We start from the raw sequence: 21,310 nt of genomic DNA, 5'->3' as shown, positions 1-21,310 counted from the left end.
CCCGCTGCAGATTAATTGATACAGGGCTAGAATGAAAACACTCATCAACCTTCATACCACTGTCTGTCTGCCTGGAAAACAATAGCAATTTTCTCAGCAAGGCTACAATTAGCATTGTATTTGTTCTTGCTTTGTTTAGGTTGGGAGGAAGGCTGAGCCAGGGACTCTAAAATGATGCATTGTGCAAAAAAGCTTGCTGGAATAGCATTCTTAACCCTCTGAATGCTGGGAGACTTGCAATTTCTAAACAATGCATGCCATGCTCTGTGCACTCATGTGTTTGATTTGATTGTCTTCACTTTCCATTTATCCAGCATCTGAATTCTCTAAGGATATTTGAACGGTTGACTACATTTTAAAACTATGAGCAAAGTATGTCTTATAAAGCAATAGGGAATTTCATCTGCACACAGACTTCCCTTCCTATTTGTAAATTGCAAAAGGCTCAATGCATTTAATGGGAGAGATTTGCAACCAAGTGCTAGTCTGTGCATTAATTTAATAGATACAGCAGAGCAAAGCGAGTGCTCTGTTTGTGCCTCTTCCTATTCCATGCTCTGTAGTGACCTGGCCACCTCCCTGGACAATATTGCCTGGATGGAGGGTAATAGATGGATTTGATCAAATCCAGGGTCACAACCTGGTTAATAATAAAAAAATAATTCCTTTCATAACATACTGAGCATTTATTCTGTAGGCTGTTTCCTGATGCAGGGGAAGAGGGTCATGTTCCAATTTGTTATGAACAGTGTGTAAGAGTGAAGCCATTGCTTCAGATCCCCTGTCTGTGTCAAATGGAACATTATTTATGTCCTCCAAACTCTAAATCTTTATCACCAATTATAAGCTAGTAGCCACGCTTAATTACTGTGACCATAATTGCCTAAGGCCTTACCTCTGCAGGACATGGGTCCCAAAGGAAATATTCAGTTCAACATCTATACATTCCCTTCCTTAAATCAGATAACACACTATTAGAATACCAATGTGAAATGCTACTTTCACAATCAAACCAGGGCATTACAGATCTCCCTTTAAAGTCCATGATATTTTTTTCATCACTTATTTCCCCTACAGCCCATGCTATTTATGTGTCAACTTTGATTAAGTGTAGCAAGTGATGGTTTTATTATACCTTTCCATGCTGTGCATCATTTAGAAAGTACATTTAAACAGATTAGGTTAGATGCACTTGTACTTAGTATTACCAAATGAGGTAGTGAGTGATAAAGGCTTTTCATTTTAGGCTGCTACTAGCAGAGCACAACTCATTCACTACTGCAGAAGTTGGAGCTATTGGTGCTATATCTACCTGAAAGGCTGTAGGTCTGAATGATTGTACACAGAACGCAATTGCCAGTCTTGAAAATAGGTTCATGTACTAGGAATATGTGACCATCTGGTAGTTACAGACAGAGAGCGTGCAGTTCCCCAGCAACTACATCCATTAAAATCATGGACCGCCATCAAATGTTAAGAGTCTTAATTGATATATATCTCATGGATAGCAAATGTTAAAAGTAAGGCAATGCATCAAATATCTTCTCTAGCAAAGCTGTTTACGCTTACTGCCATAAGTAATAATACCTGACAGCTGGTTTCTTTATGTGCTTTGGTATGTTTTATCAAAGGAGAAAAATTTTATTAGTAGCATGGCTGTGGTTACCCATAGCAACCAATCTAATTAAGATAAACTCCTAACAGATATTTTATTCACATAAACCTTACATCAAGTTCTTCCAACATTTACGGTAATTCCAAACATGGAACACATTCATTATTATTCTGAAAACTCGGGTGAAGGTCTGTTAGAAATTCTGCATATAGCCCTACAGAACAGACAGACAGTTCACAGTCCACGTTGGCCTTGCTGCTTAACTGCTAACAGGAAACAGGAACTTTTTATTATATAGAGAAAAAACATAGGGGTTGATTTACTTAAACTGGAGCGTACAAAATCTGGTGCAGCTGTTCATAGAAACTAGTCAGCTTCTGGGTTTTATTGTCAAAGCTTAATTGAACAAGCTAAAGTTAGAAGCTGATTGGCTACCAAGTATAGCTGCACCATATTTTGCACTCTTCAATCTTAGTAAATTAACCCCATAGAGTTTACCATAGAGCAGCTACAAACATATATACACTTCCATCTACTGGCTAATGTATAGTTGCACACTACACAAAAAGTATTCCAACAAAATCTGAACAAGAGTGGACTGATTTGGATATGCTTGCATCATTGTGTATGGGTAAAGGGTCCAAAGAACAGTGTAGAAGGTCAGATAAATTGCATATAAAATCTCCTCCAATTCCTGTGTCTCCTATTTGAGATAATGGAGTTGCCTGTCAATTCTGGGCTCTGTTTTAGACCACTGTTTTGAAAAATATGCCAAGTTTCACTACTGCCGGATATTCTTAGGATGAAGGTGGACCCTTTGCATCCTCCTATACAATGAAATAATACTTGAAGTATTGCATTGTACTAGATTATCCTGGAAAGCTTTGACCAGTTGACAGTGGTTTTGGACTGGTCATTCAACATCCTCCATGTTGTACTTGTGCATTGTACTAGATTATCCCGGAAAGCTTCAACCAGTTGACAGTGACTTTAGACTGGTCATGCAACATCCTCCAAACCTGCAGGAGCATGGAATAATGTAAAACCTCTGTAAGGTTTGTAATTTTGCACCATGTTCTGTGAAAATAGTGGGGCTTTTGCTCAGTTTTACCTATAAAAGCCACCCCTTCTCTTAAGACTCATATGCTTAGTTGAAGGGGTGAGCAACACAAGTTTGGGTTGAACGTTGGCTGTTTGGATGAATACCCAAAAATAAACCCATTCATTGAGAACCAAATGCCATGTGCAATAGTGATATTACTACCACTATTATACATGACAGCTTAACGCTGTCAATGATTGTTAAGGACATTGGTGGTTACAGGCACTGCAGAGTCCTTAACAACCAGTGTTGTCACTGGCCCCTTCCACTTACATGGCCAGGAATCTCTGGCCATGTAAGTGAAAGGGGCCAGTGACTTCAATGTTATTAAGGATGCCAACAGGTGCAGGCAACACTGAGTCCTTAACAACTAGGGATGAGCAGAACACCCCCCGGTTCGGTTCACACCAGAGCATACCGAACAGGCAAAATATTCGGAAGAACAAAAGAAAACCGTTAAAGTCTATGGGACATGAACATGAAAAATCAAAAGTGCTCATTTTAAAGGCTTATATGCAAGTTATTGTCATAAAAAAGTGTTTGGGGACTTGTATCAATGCAAACATTTTTTTTTTAAACGGACATTTTTTCAGGAGCATTGATTTTTTGAATGCCTAAAGTGAAACAATAAAAATGAAATATTCCTTTAAATATTGTGCCTTAGGGGTGTCTATAGTATGCCTGTAAAGTGGCACATTTTTCCCTTGTTTAGAACAGTACCGCAGCAAAATGATATTTCTAAAGGAAAAATTGTCATTTAACTGATTGCGGCTGTAATGAATTGTCGGGTCTCTGCACTATAGATACAAAAAAAATGGCATGGGTTCCCCCCCCAGTCCATTACCTGGCCCTTTGGGTCTGGTATGAATATTAAAGGGAACCCTGCTCCAAATTTAAAAAAACCCCTTCAGGTCTGGTATTGATTTTAAGGGGAACCCTGTGCCAAAATTTTTTTAAAAATGGCATAGGGAGCCCCAAAATCCATACTGGACCCTTATCCAAGCACGCAACCTGGTAGGCCGCAGGAAAAGAGGGGGGACGAGAGAGCACCCCCCACTTGAACTATACCAGGCCACGTGCCCTCAACATGGAGAGGGTGCTTTGGAGTAGCCCCCCGAAGCACCTTGTCCCCATGTCGATGGGGACAATGGCCTCATCCCCACAATCCTTGCCCGGTGGGTGTGGGGGTATGCGGGCGGGGAGATTAACGGAATCTGGAAGCCCCCTTTAACAAGGGGACCCCCAGATCCCCCCTATGTGAATTGGTAACGGGGTACATTGTACCCCTATCATTTCACAAAAAAAGTGTCAAAAATGGTAAAAAAGACAAGAGACAGCTTGGGAAAAGTCCTTTATTAAAAAATAAAAAAATAAAAAATTCCAGCGATGTAAATTCCTGCTGCCCGATGGACCAAAAAAGAAAAAGAAAAAAAAAAGCTGCAACAGTTCCGCCTCCACGGGAGGCTCCAGCCGATTGATGCTTCTTCTGGGTGACAGTTCTTATATAGCTGAGGGCAGGGCCACCTGGTGATGTAAACGGGTGACCCTGCCCCCTCTGACACCACGGAGAAGCCCCCTGTGGCATCAGATGGGGCGGCTCCAAAGCACCCTCCCCATGTTGAGGGCATGTGGCCTGGTACGGTTTAGGAGGGGGGCGAGATCGTTCTAGCACCCCTCTTTTCCTGCGGCTGCCAGGTTGCGTGCTCAGATAAGGGTCTGGTATGGACTTTGGGGGGACCCCTACGTCATTTTTTTTAATTTGGCACAGGGTTCCCCTTAATTTCCATACCAGACCTCAAGGGCCTGGTATGGTTTTTGGGGGGACTCCCTCGCAATTTTTAAAAAATTTTTGGTTCGGGGTTCCCCTTAATATTCATACAAGACTTAAAGGGCCTGGTAATGGACTGGGGGCGACCCATGTCATTTTTTTCAATGAGTTTTATTTATATTGCCAAGACCCAACAATTCATTACAGCCGCGATCAGTTTTAAATGACAATTTTTCCTTTAGAAATGTAATTTTGCTTTGGTAATGTTCTAAACATGGGAAAATGTGCCACTTTACAGGCATACTATAGACACCCCCCAGGCATGATATTTAAAGGAATATTTAAATTGTATTTGTTTCACATTAAGCATTAAAAAAATCACTGCTCCCGAAAAAACGGTCATTTTAAAAAAAAAAATTGCATTGATACAGGTCCCCAAACACTTTTTATGACAATAACTTGCATATAGGCCTTTAAAATGAGCACTTTTGATTTTTCATGTTAGTGTCCCATAGACTTTATCGGTGTTCCGGCGGCTTTCGAATTTGCCCTGAACATCGCATATTGTTTGGTGCTCGCAGAACATCCGAACAACCAAAGTTCGGCCCGAACTTATGCTCGGGCCAAACTGTTTGCCCATCCCTATTAACCACTTCCCTACCCGCCCATAGTCATATGACGTCCTGGGATGGGATCTCCCATCCTGGGTGGACGTCATATGACGTCCTGGGATTCCCGGGCGTCTAGGGGGCGCGCGCGCGCGCGCGCCGCGTTCCTCGGGACCCGGTGCGTGTGCCCGGCGGCCGCGATGTCCGCCGGGCACCCGCGATTGCCCGTTAACCGGGCCGGCATGTGGATCTGTGTGTGTAAACACACAGATCCACAGCCTGTCAGCTCTGAGGAGAGCGATCTGTGTTCCCAGAACGGAGGAACACAGATCGGTCTCCTCCCCTAGTGCGTCCCCTCCCCCTTCAGTTAGTAATCACTCCCTAGGAAACACATTAACCCCTCCCCGCCCCCTAGTGGTTAACCCCTTCACTGCCTGTCACATTTACACAGTAATCAATGCAATTTTATAGCATTGATCGCTGTATAAATGTGATTGGTCCTAAAAATGTGTCAAAAGTGTCCGATGTGTCCGCCATAATGTCGCAGTCACCAAAAAAAATCGCGATCGCCGCTAAAAAAATAAAAAAAATTTTTTTTTAAAAAAATGCCATAAATCTATCCCATATTTTGTAGACGCTATAACTTTTGCGCAAACCAATCAATATACGCTTATTGCGATTTTTTTAAACAAAAATATGTAGAAGAATACGTATCGGCCAAAACTGAGGAAAAAATGTGTTTTTAAAAAAAAAAATTGGGATATTTATTATAGCAAAAAGTAAAAAATATTGTGTTTTTTTCAAAATTGTCGCTCTTCTTTTGTTTATAGCGCAAAAAATAAAAACCGCAGAGGCGATCAAATACCACCAAAAAAAAGCTCTATTTGTGGTGAAGAAAGGACGTCAATTTTTTTTGGGTACAACGTCGCACGACCGCGCAATTGACGTTTAAAGTGCGACAGCGCTGAAAACTAAAAATTGGCCTGGGAAGGAAGGGGGTGAAATTGCCCTGTATTGAACCGGTTAACAACCAGTGATGTCAATGACACTGACTTACATGGCCAGGAATCCCCAGACATGTAAACAAAGGGGAGGTATCAGCCAGACTTACTATTTAGAGGGTGAAAAGCAAAGGAGAGGGACACGTGTCTCAGCGGTGGCATTTTTTTTCAGCAGGTAATTGACATGTGGGTATTTTGAGTGACAAACTGTAGATCTGCATTGCTGGATGATGTGATTGACAATGTATTTGCTACAAGGGACTTTTTCTTTTAGTAAATGACATTTGTATGTCTTTATTTTTAGTATTACAACTTTTTTTGTGTGAATTAGTAGGAATGATATGTACTCCATACTCATTTACATGGGGGAAGTCGGTATCTGGGTGGCAGCTTATTGTTAAAGGGGGGGGCAAGTTGCTTTGCCGGGTAGTCCCGCTAGAATAGCACCTCCCATGTTGAGGGCATGGAGCCTGGTATGGTTCAGAGGGAGCATGCTCATCCCTCCTTTTCTGGACAGCCAGACTGCATGCTCCGATTAAGGGCCTGGTATAGATTTTTAGGGGGACCTCACACATTTTTTTGTTTGTCTTTTAGCCTGAAGTCTGCCTTAAAATCCTTGCCAGGCCCAAAAGGTCTGATGTGAATTTCCTTGGGGGGGGGGGGGGGGGGCTCTCTGCATTTTTTTTGTTATAGGATGTGCTGCAGCAAAAATGAAATTTACAAAGAAAAAAATGTACAGTTCTGATAGATGGCAAATTACATTGGTTGCCAGTTATGAGCACCAAGTGTGGTGATAACTGGCCTGCAGCAGGCAGAGGTGCTTTTTCTTATTCCAGCAAAATTTTGTGCAAGCTATGATCAATTAGTGAATGTATGTCCCAACAAAGGGGCAATCAGATGTCAAGCAGTAGAATATCTTGTGTCCAGTTAAGGTTACCTTCAGGCAGCAATCGGTAGAATAATCCATGGTTAGAAAAGGGGGTCAGGTAACATTAGCCATGCAAGACAAGCACAGGCACAGGAGCCGGGAAATGGAACACTTTCACAAACCCAAAGTCCAAGTAGCCACACAGTTCCTATGAGTCCCAGCAGCTGCACTATTGGTGGCTGCTTGAACTTTCCTGTCTGTATATATCAGTAAGTATACATTCTATACAGACCTGACATAGATGTTCCCTCTGAAACCTGTCTCAACCACACATAACCTGGAAAAGTCTCCCTGTTATGAGTTGAAGGAACCCCAGCTCAGTGCTAAACATTACATGATTGGCAGGTCATCCTTATTCTGAATCTTTCCATGTTCAAGCTATGATCCAGAACAGACTACAAGCACCACCCAGTTTCACTGCTGGCTACAAGGAGTTGACAGCTTCTGTCTCCTGCCCAGATCTCAGACAGTCTGTGACCCTGCAACTCCTTTTGTAAATGTTTAATTTAGTCATTTCTTTACCCGTTGAATTTGGTCAGTAATTTGTGCTATTTTGTACATTGAGACTTTGGACTAACCCTACCTTGTTGAAGTAAAGGCTGCATTAGCAGTGCAATTCTAGCTTAATATATACCAGTCACTTCCGTAGTACAAGTCATAGCTGCTTCTTTGCTACATATCAGAAGCCAGGAAACAAAATATTTTAACAAGCTCAGGGCCCTGTACAAATAGAGCACCTCAGTGCTGCCTGCCAATCAGGGCTGTGTGGGAGGAACAGGCAGCATTGAGCCACTACTTAGCAATGAGAATGCTACAGGACAACCATCCAGGAGTGAGTGAAAGGAACAGGAAGTTCCAAGCCACTGCCTAACAACAAGAATATCACTGGCCTTTGAAAGCGAAGGCGAAGGAGGATGTCCTAGATAAAATGTGTACTAGAAAAAATGAAAATGAAAGCCCTATAAATGTAAATGGCTCTGTCCTTGCTTCCTTCCTGGCCACAAATAGTGGCTTGTGTTGGGCAAACGGTTTGGGTCGAGCATATGTTCAGCCCAAACATTGGCTGTTCACCCGTTCGGCTACACCCAAATTCTCGGGGTGTTCAACGATTTGTTCAGCCTGTCAAATTTCCCACAATGCACTGTGCCGTGCAGTGCATTGGAAGCCATGATTGGCTGAAGCAATGAAGGCTTTGCCCAATCAGGGCACACAACACTGTCAGAGCCATGATTGAAGAATATATTGATGACTGTGCCCAATCATGGCTCATTGTTCATAGACCCACCCCACACTATAAAGGGTTCCTTCCCAGAGCAGCCATTTGCAATGTGATATTAGAGTGGAAATAGGGCTCTGTTCATTTCTACTAGCGAGTTAGTGTGCTATAGTGTGCTATTCTATTGTGAGTGTAAAGTATCAGTATAGTATGAATACAGTGATAATGCAGTGTGAGTGTAGTGTGACCTTCCTTTTTTACTTTAGTGTCAGTTTAGTGTGTCAGGGCTGGTTTACTGCAGTATATTGAAGTGTATCAGTTTAGTGCAGGGATCCACAAACTACAGCCCTCCAGCTGTTGCAGAACTACACATCCCATGAGGCATTGTAAAACTCTGACATTCACAGACATGACTAGGCATGATGGGAATTGTAGTTCCTGAACACCTGGAGGGCCACAGTTTAATGACCCCTGGTTTAGTATGTCAGGGCAGGCAGGTTTACTGTAGTAAGTTGAAGTGTAACAATGAGTACCTGGGTGAGTATGGCACTATGATGGGCTCAGGGTGGCTCGGCTTTTTTTCCACATGCCAATAGCTGCTGATTAAGGATGCATGCACTGTACTGTCACCATTTGAGGAGGCAACAAGGATGGCGAGCCGTGACAATGTGTGCATCAGTGGCACACTCCCTCTTGTGTTCCTGCTTGAGCACAATCTGAGTGGCATTATGGACAGGGCACTCAATGCCGAGCAGCGGGTGGAAGAGAAGGACTTCCTTTCCTCTCAATGCCCACTTTACGCAGACACCATTCTTGCGAAACCACAGAACACACAAAAGGAGAGGAAGGAGGAGGATTCTGGCAGTTTTGGAGGCATTGAAGCAGAAGAAGACATCTTTAAAACCTTAAGGGATGGTTTTCTGTCCCCAGAACCCTTGGAGGTAGTATGTGGCTGGGAGGAGGCAGTTCCAGATAGACCATAAGAACTCTGCTTCTCATGCCTCAGCAAACTTGTGGTGCATGGCCTCCCTCATTCTTCAAAGCTTTCAAGAGGACCTGAGAATTTGTGGCATCAAGGCAAATGATCACTATTGATTGGAAACCCTCTTTGACCACCGTTACAAGGGGAAAATGTCGGAACTCATCCTGTCCCCACAGAGGGAGTAGAGGATGAAATATCTTGAAGACACCTTAAAGAAGAGTTTATGTAATGCCTTTCCAGACTCTAGTAGGTTACAGTCTCATGGAAAGGCTAGTTTTGAGGCTTCTGATGATCAAGAGAGGAATGGTGGAGAAGTGCTGCCTCAGTTATGCATTTCAATTTTTTTTAGTCCTTGGCACACAGGGCTGTCAGCTTGCACATCCCATCAGCAGTAGGGATGGGCTGTCTGTTTGAGTCAAATATAAGTTCGATTCGCACATTAGCTGTTTGTGTGTTCACTGAACACACGAACAAACAGGGCGATCGGTGGGAAGTTTGCCCACCAATGAGCACTACATAATGCACTGCGCTCTCGCTGTGCATTGATTGCTGATGATTGGCCAAAACATGCCCCTCACCAGTATGCTTTGGCCAATCACAGCACAATGTACTGTGAGAGCCATGATTGACCAAAGGCAGACTGCCTTAGGCCAATCATGGCTCGGGGGCTAAGTCCATGCCCCACACTATATAAGACTGCTGCTTACATGGTAGCCGTGTATAGTGTGTGATAATGGATATTAGACAGGTAGTTAGTGGATAGTGTGTTCAGTCCGTTTAGTGCAGTCAGTGTAGTGTACAGGCATACCCCAATTTTAAGTATACAATGGGACCACAGTAAGTATGCAAAATGAAAATGTACTTAAAGTGAAGCAATACCTTTTTTTCACTTCTCAATGCATGTACTGCATTGCAATATTTACAGGCATAACTTATTACCTAGGCAAGCTGACCGACCCAAAAAAACAGATATGTTGTAGTCCTGGGTCCCCTCTCGGCGTTCCCCAAGTTTGGTGTCCCTGTCACTTTTGGTTTGGGAGCAGTGCCATGTCAAGCTGACAAGATTTCCCATAGAAGCCAATGTTAAATGTTAAAAACCGGGAGCAGTGCCATGTCAAGCTGACTAAGATGTTCCATAGAAGCCAATTAAATTGACTAAATTAAAAAATAAAAAATCCAGTGGTGATTAAATACCACCAAAAGAAAGCTCTATTTGTGTGAAAAAATATAGAAATTTTGTTTGGGTACAGTGTTGCATGACTGAGTAATTGTCGTTCAAAGTGTGAGATCACTAAAAGCTGAAAATTGGTTTGGGCAGGAAGGGGGTGAAAGTGCCCTGTATTGTAAATGGTTAAGGTGAACCTTATGAGAGAATTAGAAAAAAACGGCGTGGGGTCCCCCCAAAGTCCATACCAGACCCTTATCTTATCATGCAGCCTGGCAGGCCAGGAAAGGGGGTGATGGGCTAACCAAACCAGGCCACTTGCCCTTAACATAGGGAGGGTGCTTTGGGGTGCCCCCCCAAAGCACCTTGTCCCCATGTTGATGTGCTTGTCAGGGTTTGCAGGCGGAGAGCACTGGAGCGTGGCGAGAGGGGGGCCCTCTCCCGCCGCCGATAAAAGTGATCTTGCGGCGAATCCGCTGCAGAGACCAATTTTATCTGAAAGCGGACCACCCACTGAAGAAGAGGATACTGGGGTTAACAATGATATCCCTCTTCAAAGTATCGCCGTATAATGACTGCGGGCGGTCCGTAAGTGGTTAAAAAAGAAAAAAAAATAGTGTCCCTCGATGTACATCCACCGTCAATCACGACACCCGCCAGCCTGAAAAACTGAAAAAATAAAAGAGCTTTTGCGTGACATCAGATAGGGTTGGTGCCCCTGAGTGATGTAACCAGGTGGCCCGCCCCTTGCCTATATAAGTAGTTTCAAAGCAGAGAGGAGGCAGACAGCCGGTGGCCACCCAAGAAACAAAAAGCGTTTTGATTTTTTTTCTATTTTTTGGGTTGGCGGGCATCATGATTGATGGTGGATTTACATCGAGGGACACTATTTTTTTAAAAATAAAGGACTTGTCAAAAACTGTTTCCTGTTTTTCTTACTTTTTTACACTCTTTTGGTGAATGGGTAGGGGTCAACATGGGGACAAGGTGCTTTGGGGTGGGGGGTCGCAGAGCCCCCCTACCCCAAAGCACCCATCCCCCCATGTTGAGGGCATGTGGCCTGGTATGGTTCATGAGGAAAGGGCGCTCGCTCATCCCCCCCCTTTCCTGACCTTCCAGGCTGCATGCTCGGATTAAGGGTCTGGTGTGGATTTTGGGGGGCCCTACACCATGCTTTTTTAAATTTTGCCATGGTGTTCCTCTTAAAAACCATACCAGACCCAAAGGGCCTACTATGGACTGAGGATGGAGAACCATACGCTATTTTTTTCATTTTTTTAACTGTATTATCATGAGCCAACAATACATTACAACCACAAACAACTTTAAACAACATTTTTTCTATTAGGAATGTCAGTATTGCTGCAGCAGGCTCTACATATCATACAGATGTGCCACTTTACAGGCAGACTAAAGGGACCCTCCGGGCACTATATTTAACCACTTGCCGACCAGCCGCCGTCTTTATACCGCGGCAGGTCGGCACATTCCTGTGAGCCGTCGTAGATATACGTCGGCTCCTTTAAGCAGGATAGCAGGCAGGGGTGCCGATGCTCTTGACCGGTGGTTGCGATGACCGCCAGCCACGAGCGATCGCGGGCATGAGAGGCAGAACAGGGACGTGTGTGTGTTTCTAATAGCTAGAAACCACCATTTATCATCTCCTATACTCAGTCCTCTCCCCTACAGTTAGAACACACAATGAGGGAACACAGTTAACCCTTTGATCACTCCTAGTGTTAAACCATTCCCTGCCAGTGACATTTATATAGTAATCAGTGCATTTTTATAGCACTGATCGCTGTATAATTGTTAATCGTCCCAAAAATGTGTCAAAAGTGTCTGATGTGTCCGCCATAATGTCGCAACCATGATAAAAATCTCAGATCGCCGCCATTACTAGTTAAAAAAATTATAATAAAAATGCCATAAATCTATCCCCTATTTTGTATAGAATAGATATCAGCCTAAACTGAGAAAAAAATGTGCTTTTTTAAAAAAAATTGGGGACATTTATTATAGCTTGAAAAATAAAAAACACAGAAAGGATCAAATACCACCAAAAGAAAGCTCTATTGCATTTTTGCTGCAGCAGGTTCTTTACAAGGTACAGATGTGCCCCTTTACAGGCAGACTAAGGAGACCCCCCAGGCACTATATTTAAAGGAATGTCTCATGTTTATTGTTTAACTTTAAGCATCAGTAAACCACTGCTCATTTAAAAATGATAAATTTAACAAACTTTTTTTGATTGATACATGTCCCCATGGCAGTACCCAGACCCACATACCCTTTGTATACACAATAACTTGCAGATAAGTCTTCAAAATGGGCACTGTTGTGTGATGTTCGAAAGTTCTGGCTCGATCCGGGGGTGTTCGGCCCATCCCTAATAGTGGCTGGTAACTTGCAAAATTTTATAAAGCCAAGAATAGTGGGAAGGGATGGGCAACATCTTGACTAAGATAACTGTGTTAAATGTTTACCGAATAGAGGCATTTGGCTTTCATGGGTTTTTGGGGCACTCTGCAATTTAACGTACAAGTTCGGTCAAAAGCTAATCAAGCTTAATAAGCTATTATTCAGCAAAAAATATATAAGATTTTACGAGTTTTATTGCAAAATGCCCCAGAAGCTGGAAGTCTCCATCCACCCTAGACAGTGAACTGACCATAAGTATGAACACCAGCGCTTAAATATCAGTGTCCATTAAATAGTCCCATACTGTTTAATACAAGCAATCTAGTGAAATCTTATCTTCCTTCAATATTTGTGAAAAATCCTAAACTCTCACCACACACATAATTACATAGTTACATAGTTTGTTTGAAAAAAGACACAAGTCCATCTAGTTCAACCAATAAAAGGAAACAAAACTCATGCAATTCTATACACACAATCCTGTACCCAAAGATTATCCAGAGGAAGGCAAAAAAAAAAAACAACAAAGCATGAACCAATTTCCTCAAGCAGGGGAAAAAATTCCTTCCTGATTCCCCGAGAGGCAATCAGATATTCCCTGGATCCACTTTACCTATAAATGTTAGTATCCAGTTATATTATGCACATTCAGGTAACAATATAGGCCTTTTTTAAGCAATCTACTGAGCTGGTCAGAACCAGATCTTGAGGGAGTCTATTCTTTATTTTTACAGCTCTTACTGTGAAGAAACCTTTCCATATTTTGAGATGAAATCTCTTTTCCTCTAGACGTAAAGAGTGTCCCACATGGATCAAAATTTGGATGGTCTCTGCTGAACCAGCTAAGTTTCGATCCATCTATGGCCACCTTTATTTTGGAATTGTCATCCTTGTTTATACTACCTGGGGTTACTTGATGGTTGCATAAACAAGCTAAGCTGAAAAATCTATCTTAAAATATGTTTTACTTGTGTGAGCTACATAATGTGTATACTTTTATTCTCAATGTTAGATTATTTAACATGAAAGCACACCTTACATTCACTTCAGAAAAAAAAAAAAAAAAACTTTAACAACAACATGAAATTAAAAACAAAAATATGAGAAATATGATTCTTCACTGCTGGCTTGAGTAAATAACACATACATAATGGACTAAAGATAGACAATAACTTTGCAAGGGAAGTTGCAATTTGCAAGGGGATTTTCTCCAGAGCTTATTAAATGTGGTGAAATATAACTTTGCAAAAATAAACAATCACATGCAAGGAATATTAAAAAAAAACAGCATTTTTGCTTGCACATGGATGATGGAAGTCAGCAGAGCTTCACCTCGGTGAGAGCTGTAGGGGAAATTCCCCTGCAAGATGCAACTTCCATTGCAAAGGGAACAGCATATTTTGCCTTTAGTAAATCAGCCCCAATGGGGTTGGTTTACTAAAGGCAAATTTGTTGTTCACTTGCAAGGAAATTTGCCCCATAGCTTAGTGAATGAGTTGAAGTCCTGCTGACTTCCATCAACCATTCCTGTGCAAGCAAAAATGCTGTTTTTTATTTACTTGCACATGATTGGGTATTCTTTGCAAAGCGGAACTTCATCTCAATTACTAAGCTCTGGGGCATATTTCCATGCAAAGTGCAACTTTCCTTAAAAAGTGAACAGACTATTTGCCTATTTGATTAGTAAATCAATCACAGTAAATAAATAATAAAAAAATGTGTTCTGCTGGGGACTGCAGCACCAATGAGTGAAAATACTGGAGTTTCAAAACAAAAACAAAAGTTATACAGAAGTATATATATTTCTTAGCAGTACAATTGTCATTTAGCCAGACAGCTTGGTGCAATCATGTGGTCTAAATTTTTTTTCTTTTTAGCAGCTACAAGTAATGATAATGATCATAAGTCTGACCACAGCTATGTTATTTTCTGGATAGGATTCTAATAGACTAAAATAGCAAAATTGTTATGGCAGATGTCATCACTGGACCCCAGGGGGAAATCAAGAAGGTGTGGAACCCTCCTTCATCCTTCTCCATTGCATTATCATACTTCTGAACTCCCTTGTGTGGTTCCTAAACTGTGCCCTTGCATGAATTATATTTTTTTATTTGAACTTGTCTATCTAGGTACTGGCTATGCTCTTTGAATGTTCTGAAAACACAGAAAACAGCTGCTGTATGTTGAAGATGCTGGTCTACTTTTCACTACCATCCTCTTCATTTTGTATATTTCGATTTTGGATGGAAAGTATATTGACATTACCATAACCACCTGCTGTATTCACATTTGAAATTCTTTTCTTGTGGTGAAGTGTACAGCACCAATCGACAAGCGTGACCCTTGAGTAAACAATACCTCTTTTTCTTACACCAGTATTGAGCAGTGTAAGCAGTCTGACAAAGAAAAAGATTGCCAGCTCTTATAAGTAAAAATCAAGGTCTTCTTTTGAAACAGGCGTTGATTTTTGTTTCTGGAAATGGAACTTTTGGTGCAGATTGTGGAGTAAGATGTGATCTATTTGACCAAACAAGCAAGGTATTCAAAATAAAAATCCTATTTAACAAAAACAAAATGCAATCTCTTGTATAGTGTGGATATAGACAGTGGAAAAAAATGATCAACTCCTAGGAATAAAAAAGCAAGTTCTTTTGTATAAAACAGACTTATATTGTTCTTTCTTATTAATGCATGTTTAGGAATAATATGAGATTCAACTTTTGGTTCTACAACAGCAAGGTAGCTTATGAAAAACCATCTATATTTTCAGTATTTTTCATGAATAAGTTTAACTTTTAGTTTATTAAGTTTTCAATGAAATTGCCAGCTCCTGGGCCTAAAACAGAAATATGGTTTAGAAAAGAATACCTCCATGTTTCCTAAACAAGTATATTTTTTTAGAGCAGAATTTGTTATTGAGTCCTTCAATTTATAAAAAAAAAAGTTCATATGACTGGGGTGTGGTTGCCATCATCCCTATTATGATATCCACAATGTACATCCTCTCTTTGTGGGAATTAAGGGCAGCCAAAAAAAGAATACAATATGTTATTTATAAAATTACATTTTTTAATGTTATTTTTTTTTAAAAGGGAGAATTGTTTAAATATTTAAGAAAATTATTTCATATGGATTGGTGGTTGCATGACACACATTTTAACCATTTGCCCACTGGCCGCTTAAACCCCCTCCCTAAACAGACTAATTCTCAGTTTTCAGTGCTCTCACATTTTGAATGACAATTACTCAGTTATGCAATGCTGTACCCATATGAAATTGTTCTAATCTTTTTCACACAAACAGAGCTTTGTTTTGTTGGTATTTGATCACCACTGTTTTTTTTATTTTTTGTGCTATAAATTAATTTTACCACGTAAATGAAATTTACCACGTTTTGCATTAGCATTTTTGCACGTTTTTTAGCATTAGCAGTAAGTAGCGTTTTTAAAGAAAAACACATCTCTCAGCTATATGCACTCCCTTTGGAGCAAAACAATGTCACAGCTCTAGCGCAACGCCACGGAAAGCACTGGTCCTGGGTTTTTTTTACAGCTTAAAAACGCCTATGCCATTTGCAGGTCAAAAACGCCTAGGTGGACATGAAGTCATAGACTAACTTAGACAGACGTTTTTAAGCTGCAAAAAATGCTAAAAAAAGTGGCTGTAAAAACGTCCGTGTGCAGAAGGCCTTATACTGCTACATATCTTTGGTAAAAAATAACCCAAATCAGTGTACATTATTTGGTCTTTGTGAAAGTTAGTCCACAAGCTATGGTGCCAATCATTGAAAATTGATCACACCTGATCAGACCTGATGGCCTATCAAATTTCTTGAGACACTAACAATCCAGGAAAGTACAAATACCCCCCAAATGACCCCTTTTTGGAAAGTAGACATTCCAAGGTATTTAGTAAGAGGCATGGTGAGTTTTTTGCAGTTGTCATTTTTCCCACGCCTAGGTGGGCATGAAGTCATAGACTAACTTAGACAGACGTTTTTAAGCTGCAAAAAATGCTAAAAAAAGTGGCTGTAAAAACGTCCGTGTGCAGAAGGCCTTATACTGCTACATATCTTTGGTAAAAAATAACCCAAATCAGTGTACATTATTTGGTCTTTGTGAAAGTTAGTCCACAAGCTATGGTGCCAATCATTGAAAATTGATCACACCTGATCAGACCTGATGGCCTATCAAATTTCTTGAGACACTAACAATCCAGGAAAGTACAAATACCCCCCAAATGACCCCTTTTTGGAAAGTACACATTCCAAGGTATTTAGTAAGAGGCATGGTGAGTTTTTTGCAGTTGTCATTTTTCCCACAATTCTTTGCAAAATTAAGATTCTTTTTCTTTTTTTCTCACAAAATTGTCATATAAACAGGTTATTTCCCCCATACATCATATGCATACCACAAATTACACCCTATAATACATTCTGCTACTCCTCCTAAATATGGCGATACCACATGTGTGAGACTTTTACACAGCCTGGCAATATACAGAGTTCCAACATTCAGGGAGCACCATGTTCTAGGAGCATAAATTACACATATAATTTCTAGACTACTGCTTACACTTTTGATGGTCCTGGAGCACCAGGACAATGGAAGTACAAAAAAATGACCCCATTTTGGAAAGAAAACTCCCCAACATATATTCTATGAGGCATTATGAGTCTTTTGAACATGTCTTTTTTTTCCAAAAGATTTTGTAAAATGTGGAAAGAAAATGAAAAAGCATTTTCTTTACACAAAGTTGTCCATTTATAAGATATTTCCAATATGTAGCACGTACATAGCAAAAACTACACCCTAAAATATATTCTGCTATTCCTCCTGAGTATGGTGATACCACATGTGTGAGACTTTTACACAGCCTGGCCACATACAGAGGCCCAACATGCAGGTAGCACCATCAGGTGTGCTAGGGACATACATTTCAAATCTGATTTGACTAGCTATTACACTTTTGTGAGGCACTGATGGGCACTGTAGTGGCATGGATGTGGCATGGATGAGCACTGATGTGGCATAAATGTGGCATGGATGAGAACTGATGTGGCATGGATGTGGCAACCAAAATCACTCGCTTTTCAAATGGAAGGAAAAAAATGAAAAGCAACCAAAATCTCTCGCTTTTTCAAGGGGGAAAAAATAATAATGAAAAGAATCTCCAAAATTGCTCACTTTAAAGGGGAAAAAAATAAATAAATAAAAAATAAAAGGAAAGGAAACCAAGGAATGGTGAAGCAAGGGCAAAATACACCCCCTCTTTTACCTCCATGATGGAGAGGAACTAATCATAGTAATGTGTAATGTCCCACTCAAAGTTCATTCCAAATGGAATGCGACTCTTAAAATAAAAATCCAAAAAGACTTCTCAGAGAAGGCCCGCTTGGGTGTATGAACCTTCTCTATGATTTGCACACCAACAGCCAAAGTTTTGCCTTCATGAAATTGATTAAAATGTTTGGCTACATTGGTGGAGAATTTCTTCTCCATGCTATATATATGTTCCTGGAACCTATCTCTGAGGTGTCTTGTGGTGCGACCAATGTACTGTACATTACAGATGGTATATGTAATGATATATATTACATAACGAGTGTTGCAGTTATAAAAAGATGTTCATTTATGTTGTTTACCATTAGAGTATGAACATACAACATTCCCCTTAGTAATATGTTCACAGCAGGTACGCACAGTTGCACCACAACTATAATTGCCCTTGCAAGGCAACCAAGTATGTGACTTGATTTTATTTGATTCAAAGGCACTTGGTGAGAGATAGTTTCCCAAAGAGGGAGCACATCTGGAAACAAAATTTATACCATCTTTCAGTAAATTGGCACAAATCCGATCCTCAAATAGGATCAGTAAATATCTGTGAACAATTGTCTTAATGACACTAAATTCCTGACTGAACGAAGTACTGATGGTGGGTCTCCCTCTGTTGAAACACACTGCTGTTTTCTTGTTTTTACCAATATGGTTGTGTTTTAGGAGGTCATTCCTATTTTTAGAATTAGAAATAGAAACTGTTCTATCAAAAATGTATCTAGGGTACCCCCTCTCCAAGAAATTAGTATATAGGGTGTGCGCTTCTGTTTCATATGTCACAGGATCATTACAGATTCTGCGAATCCTGAGAAAATGGCCTACAGGAATACCTCTGATGGTGTGTCGAAGATGGTCAGATCTGGCCATCAGCAAAGTATTTCCTAAAAGAGGTTTCCTGTAGAGTCCAGTATGTATTGAATAGCAAAGGTTATAGATCGGCAATTAACTGCAAGGTTGTGCCACATCCTAAATTGAATATATAAAGAAAAAGAAATTCCCCTAGTGGTGGATTTTAAAGGCACATGTAAAAAGGCGTGAAGAGAGTATATATAGTATAAACAGTAATTTATTAATTTTATTATCGGGTAAACCTGCGTTTATATCTCCACATACCTTAAAACTGAACATTGCATGACTGCAAAAAAGCTTATTGGGTAAACCTGCGTTTATATCTCCACATACCTTAAAACTGAACATTGCATGCCTTCAAAAAAGCTTATTGGGTAAACCTGCGTTTATATCTCCACATACCTTAAAACTGAACATTGCATGACTGCAAAAAAGCTTATTGGGTAAACCTGCGTTTATATCTCCACATACCTTAAAACTGAACATTGCATGACTGCAAAAAAGCTTATTGGGTAAATCTGTTTGTCACCACTGTTTCAACTCCATCTGTAGCCATGCTCACATTATTTCAATGTTTATTTAGCCATTAAGTCTTACCTAAATTATGAGTTGCCTTATCTTTACAATTTTGGCCTTTTAGTCCCCTTGCAGTTTGATTGTGGTGTGAAAGTTATGCCCTGCTAGCTGTGTTGCTAATATGCCCTCCTAATTGATTAATTGCCAGATTCAACCCACACCCAACACACAGTATAAAAACAAGGCCTTCCTTACGGGGGAACACATACAGGGGGCTGCACATACAGGGGGTTCTTTCAAAGAAGTGGCGTTCTTAAAATAAGTGGCACTTCTGCTCTTGCACTTCAGCGATTTGCACAAAGCAAACTATAAAAGACTGCAGGTGACCCCATTTCCTAATTTTATCATCTTCCTCTCTGAAACATGCAGTCTTTACCTCTCCTCCTTTTCACAATTGCTGCCTCTCTCCTCAAACTCTCTTTTCTACATCCCTCTGCTCCACCCCACAACCTGTACATATCACCCTCACTTCTCCCCTCCCCCTATTACTGCACTCATCACCTCTTTCTAACTCTAAGCCCACTTGCTAACATACCCCCCAGGATAGTGAAGCATGTCCCCTCATACAAATCATATTCTCATATTACCTCCCTCACTCTTCTGCTTCTCCTAATCGCTGGAGATATTTCCCCAAACCCTGGGCCCACTTTATTTAACTGTGCCCAACACACCCATCACCATCACCCTACACCCTCTGGCAGTAGTCGCAATCTACACAATCTAGTCTCCATTCCTCTTCTTGCCAACACCAGCCTCACTCTCTTCTGCGCCCTCTGGAACGCCCGCTCTGTCTGCAACAAACTCACTGCTGTTCATGACCTCTTTGTCACTAATTCCTTTAATCTACTTGCTCTCACAGAAACCTGGCTCCACGAATATGACACCCCTTCTCCTGCTTCCCTCTCCCAGGGTGGCCTTCACTGGACTCACTCCCCCAGGCCTAATGGACGCAAGGGAGGTGGAGTGGGATTCCTCCTATCCCCCCAGAGCACCTTCCAGGTTATTCACCCTCCTCCCTCTTTTTCACTCTCATCATTCGAAGCCCACTGTATACGTCTATTCTCTCCCACTTCCCTAAGAATTGCTGTGATCTACCGGCCCCCTGGACCATTATCGACTTTCCTTGATGAGTTTTCTGCCTGGCTACCCTACTTTCTCTCTTCGGAAATTCCCACAATCCTTCTCAGTGATTTCAACATCCCTGCTAATACAAACATTCCTGCTACTTCTAAACTTCTTAGTCTAACCTCTTCATTTGACCTGAAGCAATGGGTACAGGCTTCTACTCACTCTGATGGCAACACCCTTGACCTTGTATTCTCTTACCTATGCACTCCATGCAACTTCTCAAACAATCCTTTTCCTCTCTCCGACCACCACCTTATTAGTTTCTCTCTCCCCCTGTCTTCCACCACCTTTCCCTCCAATCGCCTAACCGTCACCCGTAGAAACTTTCGCAACTTCAACTCCTCTCTCCTCTACTCTGCTACCGACCACCTCTATGACAAAATCTCCCCCTGTCCTGCCCCAACCAAGCCATATCCATCTACAATAAATCTCTGTCCTCCACCCTGGACAAGCTCGCTCCCCTCACTACACGCAGAATCAGGCCTCGACCCCTACAACCCTGGCAAACAGATGACACTAAAATTCTCAAAAAACGTAGTCGCGCTCTTGAGCGTCTGTGGCACAAGACCAAGTCTCTCAAAGACTTCAACCAATACAAATCTGCCCTTCAAA

This window comes from Aquarana catesbeiana, linkage group LG04 (genome assembly GCF_042186555.1).
Source record: "Aquarana catesbeiana isolate 2022-GZ linkage group LG04, ASM4218655v1, whole genome shotgun sequence".
Taxonomy (NCBI): Eukaryota; Metazoa; Chordata; class Amphibia; order Anura; family Ranidae; genus Aquarana; species Aquarana catesbeiana.
The sequence above is the reverse complement of the archived record's forward strand: the minus strand, read 5'-3'. Positions refer to the sequence as shown.